The sequence below is a fragment of the Psammomys obesus genome, unplaced genomic scaffold, assembly GCF_907164565.1.
Source record: "Psammomys obesus unplaced genomic scaffold, mPsaObe1.curated_primary_1811, whole genome shotgun sequence".
In the NCBI taxonomy this organism is placed as follows: Eukaryota; Metazoa; Chordata; class Mammalia; order Rodentia; family Muridae; genus Psammomys; species Psammomys obesus.
The window spans coordinates 10,386,465-10,395,031 of NW_026596162.1; the positions used below are offsets into that span (position 1 = coordinate 10,386,465).

Below are 8,567 nucleotides of genomic sequence, written 5' to 3' on the forward strand. Positions count from 1 at the left end.
TTCTTTCTTTCTTTCTTTCTTTCTTTCTTTCTTTCTTTCTTTCTTTCCTTCTTTCTGCTTTGGTTAACTTTGGTTTGGTGTCATCAAATTTCAGGCAAAGATGATAATCCCATGAAGGAAATTTCCAGCTATTCTGGAACATCTAGCCAGTGATGCTAACAGCCTTTTCTGGAAATATGCCCATTGGTGTTGTTCTGCCAATAAACTTTCTATGCTCTGGGTCCTGGTCAACCATCTTCTATTCACTATGTATCTGCTTGATGTCTACCTGACTCAAGAACCATTAACACTCGTTTAAATATTTTTTAAAAGACAACACAGCTAACTTTAGTCAAGGGAAGCCTTGACAACAGGTATAGGAACCTTGAAATGAGGTCTTAAAGTATGGGAGAAACAGGGGCTCTGATCCCTCCTTCCTCTTGCCTTGCAGATGCTCCAATCCCATGGCCTATTTCTGCAGACATCTACTCCTTAGCAGCTAGGAGAATCGGGGAAGCTGTATTATGGACGGAAGAGAAATATCACCAGCAATTTGGCAACTGAGTGAAGACTGGCCACCTCTAAACGTTTATGTGACTTCATTTGTTTTATGAAATGAAAGGTCTGAAAGTATGAATCATTCCCTTCTTTCCTGTGCTGTGCATGCTTTGATCAATGTACATATCACAAGGGCTCTAAGCCATTCTTTGTTCTCACCCTTGTCTTCCAGCTTAGGAAGAGGCAATGGTTTTAGGTTTTCCATCCATAGAAAGGGTTTTCAGTGCTTTTGTTGCTAGCTGGGTAAAAACTAGAATGGTATAAAGCTAAAGCACAGAGAAAACTCTACCATGGCTTCTAATCATTTCATGAGGAAACTGAAGCCTAGGAAGTTGAGTCAAATGACAAACTCTACTCCAGGATTACATCTCCTGAGCTTGCTCAGTAAAGATTAGAGAGGATATCTGTGGCTTTGGGATTATGTTCATCTGTGCTCAAAGCTTCCGTCTTCAGACAGTCTGTGTGACAGTGGTTCATCCAATCTCGGCTTTCTCATCAGCACAAAAAAATTCTATATGACAGACACTTCACAAGCTTTATTAAGTGGTGGATTAAATAATACCTATAACCCTTGATGACTTAAATTGCTGACTCATCTACTTTCTGCTACTACTCCACTTCCTCATGAATATGGGAAAGAATTTAGTGTCCTCCTAGTCTCTATGAGGCAATGGTGGGTCATGACCCTGTAAGAAGTTGAACAAATGAGCGTGAGGTGTCATGGAAACTTTGTCAACAGTGAAAGATTTCTGGACATTTACTCCCCCCCCCCACCAAATTAATTCAAAGTCAAATGCGTAACGAGTTTGGGGTGTTTCTAGCCGCTCTCATCCATATCGCATCATTTGACTTCTCTGCTACCTTGGTTCTCACTTCGTACAGAGCACACCAGCAGGCCTCACTACTCCAGAGCACCACCTGAGGCTCCAAGGCTCAGACTTGGAACCATCAAGAATGGCAGGGTTTTGACTCTACATACAAGTTTCTGTTCTTACATCCGCATGGTGGTTTAGTTACAGAAATCAAAGGCTTTAATCACTTTTCTACCATAATTTCCTTAGCAGGTTGAGTTTCAAGTCAGTGTATCTTTGGTTTGTACTGTGTGAGGAAGCTTGTTTGTAAAAATTATTGTTTGACTTGCTGACTTGAATTTCAAAACAGGAAAAAAAAAACACTAAATGAATTTTAATTAGGGATTAGGACAGAGTTTTCAACAACTTCTGAAATGGCCCTAAACCATTCTGTACTGTTTTTTATGCAAAGTGGCAGGCTCAGCATGGGTGAATAGAAAATGAAAATGTCAGTCAACTCCGAAAAATGTTGAAGACTCTATGTCTGGCAGTATCAAATATTTGGTCAAGATTTAGATCTTTACGTAAGAATAAACAAGCATACTTATCCCATTAGTATGCAAATTTGCTTTTGTATTTGATAAATGGTAATTTTACTAAATATAAAATTCCTAGTATATCGGTATATAATATATGTATAGAGTGCACGTTTACTGGTAACAAACCATAAAAATGTTTATTTTAAAGCAATTTTATAATTTTACCATTTATCAAATTCAAAAGTAAATTTGCATACCAATGGGATAAGGGTGCTTATTTATTCTTACTTAAAGATTTAAATCTTGACCACATATTTGATACTGCAGGATATTCAGCATCTTCAACGTTTTTCAGAGTTGACTGATATTTTCATTGTCTGTTCATCCATGCTGAGCCTGCCACTTTGCATAAATAACTTAGTACGGAATGGTTTAGGGCCATTTCAGAAGTCGTTGAAAACTCTGTCCTAATCCCTAATTAAAATTCATTTAGTTTTTTTTTCTTTTATGAAACTCAAATCAGCAATTTAAACAGTAAATGTTTTTACGGTTTGTTACCTGTAAATGTGTGAATCTATATCTATATCTATATCATCTATATCTATATCTATATCTATATCATCTATATCTATATCTATATACACCTATATACTAGGAATTCCATACATGTTGCTCAGGTGGACATCCTTGAGCTTGGATGCAAGAGCCAAGAAAATGGTCAAAGAGGAGGAAGAACAGAAATGCTAGCCCAAGTCTTGGGGTCTCTAGTGGAAAAGAGCCATGGAGAAGAGAAGGAACTGTAACATTTCCTGGAAGTGGTGGGCCGTGAGGTAGAAATGCCAGGGACTGTGGCAGCCGGATGGACAGAGAAACCCGTAAGTCTGTTGTGTAACAGTTTGCAGAAATGAGCAGTGGCCAGCAAACACTCACAGACAGGCACAGCTGAGAATCCACTGCTGTCCCGGGCCCCTGAGAGCTTAGGGAAGGGCCGCTGTTGGGTTGGGGCAAAGAACGGGATCTAGGTGGAAGCTGCTTATAAATTTGACCTTATAAACTTTGACCTTTTGTAATCAGGTTGTGCCTGGGTCTAACAGGTTATGTGTGAGGACGTATATACCAGGAGCCAGAACACAGTTTGATGAAGGGAAAAAGTTAACATTTGGATTAAAAGCTCATCTCAACTACAAGATATTAAATATGACTCTGTGCTGCCTGCTAACGCCTAAGCGTCTGTCAGCCCCAAATCCCGCAATCCAGAATTCTGAGTGGTCTAAGCTGTTGCTCCGAGAAGGACACCGGAAGGTGAAGGTCAGCCTCTCTCCTCAGCCGTGAGTTACGTTGGCCTCTCTCCTTCTTCCATCATTTGGAAGAAATGGAAACTTTCACAGTGTTTAATGGGCTTCTTCACGTGTTATTTCACGGACCATTAACATAACTGGATAATAAAATTGATGGCTAAAATCTCCTACCTACTCCATGCAGAGTGTGGCTGTGCGGTGATGGTGACAAACCTAAGACAGAGAAGGGCCAGGCAGGAGGAAAGCCACGGGGACACAAACTGAGGATGGCTCTGAAGCATAGTAAATGGTGTTCTACCCACCAGTGGGAAGAAAATAATAATCAAGTAGCTACGAGGTAGCTACAATGTATGTCCTATCTTCATGGCCTTCAATCTATGCACAGATGTGATGAGACAGCATTGCCCTCACTTGGAGAGGAAAACATTTTTGAGGCAGAGTCTTCTCTTACCATGGAGCTAAGGTTGTTCTTGAATTCATAACCCTCCTGTCTCAGCATCCCAAAGACTGGGATTCTAAATGGATGCTACCTCGCCTGGCTTTGAGAGGGGTCTTAACTAAATAGAATTATTAGGTATCTCTGTCAAGAAGTGTGTATGTGTGTTATCTACTGAGATTCTTTCCCCTGAAAAGACATGTGTTGAAGTCCTAATCCACAGGCCTGAGACTGTGAAGAATTAGGAGTTGAAGGTAGACTTTACATAAATGGGTCACATGGGCAAGGCCATGTGCCATGTCTTTAGAGAATGAGTAGCATACTTCTATTGAAAGGAAGGGGAGAAGGCCATACATACAACAGGAAGACAAGAAGGTGGCCATCAGTAAGCCACAGAGAGAGGCATGAGAAGAAGCCAACCTGCTAAGACCTTGGCTTTGGCCTGCCAACCTCCAGAACGATGCATAATTGTTTTCTGTGGCAGCCTGAACCAACTAGGTCAGGATACCAGGCATCCAGTAGGCAGTTGTTTGGAGGGCTCTGCAAAGCTGGTCTTCTTCTTTGTCCTCTGCTAAAGTGATAGGGCTGAGATAATCATGTCTGGGTCACTTTACCTGTCCCTCTCTGTCCTTCCCTGACAAGGGGAGGTTGGCAGGCTCACAGCAATCAGATCTCTGCCCTCCAGGTTTGTGAAGCCCCAGCGAGCTGAGACGTATAAGCCAACATGGGGAATGCCAGAGTTCTGAGGCCATATTGGTTTATGGCTGGCTAGTACAACCCAGCCTTCTCTCTGGGAGTATGAGAGATTTGCCAAAAGGAAAAAAAACCAACCAAAAAAAAAAAAACATGTTTCTGCAAGAGGATGGAGGAGAGGAAGAAGGTCTAGCAAGGTCTGGTTTCTGTGAGTGCTTGCGCTACTTCTGGCCCATGGAGCCTGGCCGCATCTCCTTCAACGAATTTCTTTTTGCTTGTCTAGTTAGAATGAATTCCTCTTGCTTGTAACCAAACGGAAGTCCTTTCTGGGCTTGTCAGACCTTTTGTGACATAATACTTGACAGAACAACTTAAAGGGAAGTGTTACTTTTGGGGGGCTGACAGTTTTAATCATGTTCCTTGGCAGTTTGCATTCAGAATCCCAGGGAAGCAGAGTTACGAAGCAGTGGAGGCCTGTGCCGCCAGCTACTCACCTCCAGGAGGAGGGAACAGAGAAAGGACAAGAGAGCAGGGGCAGGTAACATTCTTAAGCGGGCCAGCCAAGATCTACTTCTTCCCGTTTGGCTCCACCTTCAGGAGATTTTAGCACAAAATTGGATTTCCAGCTGGGAACAAGACTTCAATAATGAGCTTGGGGGAGGGAAATTTCACAGTCCAATCATACCACTCCACCCCAAGCTCAGGTTCATTCCCTTGTGTTTGGTATGCCAATGGCCAGCAAAGCACGTCATAGTCTGGTGGCTATTCTTGAGTACACAGGTCAACCGCACTCACAACATCTACATTAGTTCCATAAACAGGTGTTTGTGTTTGTTGGGGTTCTCTGGAGAGACAGAAATGAGTCCCACACAAAGAGATTCGGGGCTAGGGAAATGGCTCCTTGGTTAAAGCACTTGCCAAGGAAGTGTGAGGAAAGAAGTTTGGATCACTAGAACTCACGTAAATACAGGATACACGGGGCACCCCTTTTGTAATAATTCTAGCCCTGGAAGACTAAGATGGAGATTCCCAGAGCTAGCTTTAGAGTGAGACTAGCCATATCAGTGAGCTCTGGGTATGATTGGGAGACCTCGCTTTCAGACGAGACTAGCCATATCAGTGAGCTCTGGGGTTGATTGAAAGACCCTGCCTCACTGAATAATGTGGAACAATATTCAAGAATTATTCCCAACATCAGCCTTAAGCCACCACATGCATGTGTGTATATATGCACTTGGATAAGCAAGCGGGGAAATTTTTTTTAAAGAGATGTATTTCAAGATACTGCCTGTGTTATTTATTGTGGAAGTCAGAAAGCTTGTAATCCATGAGGCCAATGAGCTAAAAACCTCCCAGCAGACATTGCTGCTGATGGTTTTGAGGTGAAATTCCTCCTTCCTCCGGAAGAACTTCTGCTGCTGAAGGCTTTCAAGTGGTGAGATAAAACCCACCCACTTCATCAATGACAATGTCTTCTACTTGGTGTCTCATCTTGGCACGGCCAGGGATTGAGCTGACTGGGGCAGCAAGGGAATTAAAAAAAAAAAAAAAAAAGACAAACAGACAGACACACAGAAAACATGGGATTCAGTGGACTGGGCTCTCGGATAGAAAAGTCATAGCACCCTGGAAGCTCAGTATTCTCTTCAGTTAAAGGTTATTCCGTGCAGATAAACCGGAAGACTTGGTTCTTATATACAGCTGAGCACATCCACTCAGGATTTCACACACCCAGGGCTTTCTCCACTACCCACCACTTGAAGCGGATTAATTATAAATATGGTGATCACATCCACCAAATACCTTCAAAGGAATGAGTGAATGTTTGGCTGAGTGGACTGGGTCCTATCACTTACCCACACTGGCTCGTAAGCGTACTCAGCCGGTGGACTTCCGGTGCTAAGGAGCTAGCTACGAGATGATTGACAGTGCTCCTGTCATTAGGGTGTTCCAGTCCAGGGCTGTGAACTCTGGTCATTCAAGAGAGGAACCAAAGTCTAGCCACACCTCATAGATCAAGGAAGAGTTAAGAAAAGGGTTCAAAGGTGTTCATAAAAGAGGTAAAAATGTAAGACTTCCAAGGATCTGTAGGGTTTTGATGCAAGGAGAAAGGGTCTGGGAAGAAGTTGCCTGAGAAAGCAGGCTGGGCCAGAGGATGCATATTCTTAAAGTCAAGAAAAGTGTGAACTTGGATCTGAGGGCAGCTTCGGAAGCTCAGAGGTTTCCAGGAAAGCAACAAGTGTGTCAGGAGCTGTGCTTTGGTGTGTCTAAGGGGAGCAGGTCTGGGAGGCAATCATCAGGCGCTGGCAGGGTTTATTATTAAACATTATGGTGGCCTGGTGTACCCAGTACTTTTCTCATTGTTGAAAACAAACATCTGAGATAAACAGCTTAAGGAAGGAAGGGTCACCTCTGACGCACATAAATTGGAGATAATAAGATCTATTACTGAGAGGAAGGCACGGAGGCAGGAGGGTGTGCTGGCTGACCGTAGGGCTGTCACAGGCAGGAAACTGGGGAAGACGAAGGCTGCCGCTTGGCTGACTTTGCCCTCTTTATTCAATCTAGGGCTCCAGCCTAGCATATGGAGCCACCTCTATCTTCCCATCTCAGGTACAGCTCTCTGGAAACTCCCCTACAGACACTCTCAGAGGGGTGTTTCCATGACTATTTTAAATTCAGTCATGTTGGCAATGAAGATTATCTCCTGCTGAGCCATGGCTGATCAAGATGAGCCTGGAAATGGAGTAAGATGGGCCTAACGCATGGTTGAGATAGAATCCTCTCCTCTGGGTACTGTGGACAGAGATGCCTCTATGAGCTTGGATCTAACAAGCGGCCAGTTAAAAAAAGATCTAGAGTTTGCAGCCTGGAGTTTAGACAAGTTGAGTCGTTCTTTTTAAGCAAAGGAGGGAGAAGTATAAACGTGGTGTAGGCAGAGGCTCAAACTAGTAGGGCATCCTGACATGTCATGCTCCCACCCTGGAAGGACTGCTCTGAACACGAACTATTAGATGTGCCCATTTGCCTAGGTTCAGATTTGTTTGGACAGTTCTTGAGTTTTCGCTTGAGAAGCTCCTGGGAAGTAGAAGCTTGTCTAGTCTGTGTGTTATGTGCTAGTGGCTATGCTGTCACCCTCGCCATTATCATAACCATGATCACCACCACCACCACCACCACCGTCACTCATCTTTTCCCCTTTACCTGGGTTCTGGGAATTGAACTCAGGTGTTCAGGCTTTCGGTACAAGTGTCATGCCCTCTGAGCCATCCTGCCCACCCTACCATCTTGGTATACTAGCCTGCAGAGTTGCTTTCTTATAATGACCCAGGGCATTCAGAACTTGAATAGCCCTGAACCTCGGAACTAGCTGGAAAGGGTCTGCTGGGCGCAGGGGACCAAAACTAAACTGCAGAATGTGAGCTGACTACAAAGGCCCACAGCTACGGTGACAGGCAAGGAATGCCAATGGGAAAGGAGACAATGACAGAGAGAGGGCAGAGGAAATCTGAATCAGCAGAGGGAACAGAAAACAATTTGGTCCACCTCAAGTTGGTCTAGGTGAGCTTTTCTGCAATTAGGCGAAAGATGAAGCTTGAAATGAGGTAAATCTAGTTACAGGAGTTTAAAAATAGCTTCCGTTTCTTGCTCACCCAACCTTGAGGCTTGTACCTGCTCTGTCTATCAAAACAGTCACCAGTCCTGAGAGGAGGCAGAGATGACCACCTCAAAGAAGCATTTCTGCCCAAGACTCCAGCTATCTTCCTGGGGATTGTATGACTGCATCATTCGACATGCTTACTTCTTCTCAAAGCTCTGCCTGCAGGCATGCTCTGTGTCTACCAGTGAGCTGTGTATGGAGGGGACAGAGGTGTGGCCATTCAAAGTCTTTTCATTTAGGAAACAATCTGAGACAATTTAAAAGAAATGAAAAGGAGAGATGGAGAAATGGCTGAGCAGTAGAGCGTGATCGCTTCACAATTGTGAAGACAAGGGTTAGGGTCCCAGCACATAACAAACTGGGCCTCCCATGAACACCTGTAACCTCGGCTCGATGTGAGACAGAGATAGGACCATGGCTGGTGCTTGATGGAGGACTTCCAGCTTAGCTGAATGAAGAACCAGAGCCTCAGATTCAGGGAGAAACACGGCTTCAAAATTAGGAGGAAATGACAGAGGAAGACTCCAAGGGAGGGAGGGAGAGAGAGAGATTTCTGTCTCTCATTTCATTTTTTGGTGGTTTCAGTTGAAGGTTTGGTACAACCTTGACCCT

General features: G+C 43.9%; 1 long non-coding RNA gene across 1 annotated transcript in view; it reads left to right on the top strand.

Moving 5' to 3' along the window:
- Positions 1 to 3,247, top strand: part of LOC129667434 (uncharacterized) — a 25,506-nt gene extending 22,259 nt beyond the window's left edge. The window contains exons 2-3 of the long non-coding RNA XR_008718735.1: positions 431 to 601; positions 2,962 to 3,247. This is a non-coding gene — a long non-coding RNA (uncharacterized LOC129667434). The remainder of the gene's footprint in view (positions 1 to 430; positions 602 to 2,961) is intronic.
- Positions 3,248 to 8,567: the final 5,320 nt, after the last annotated feature.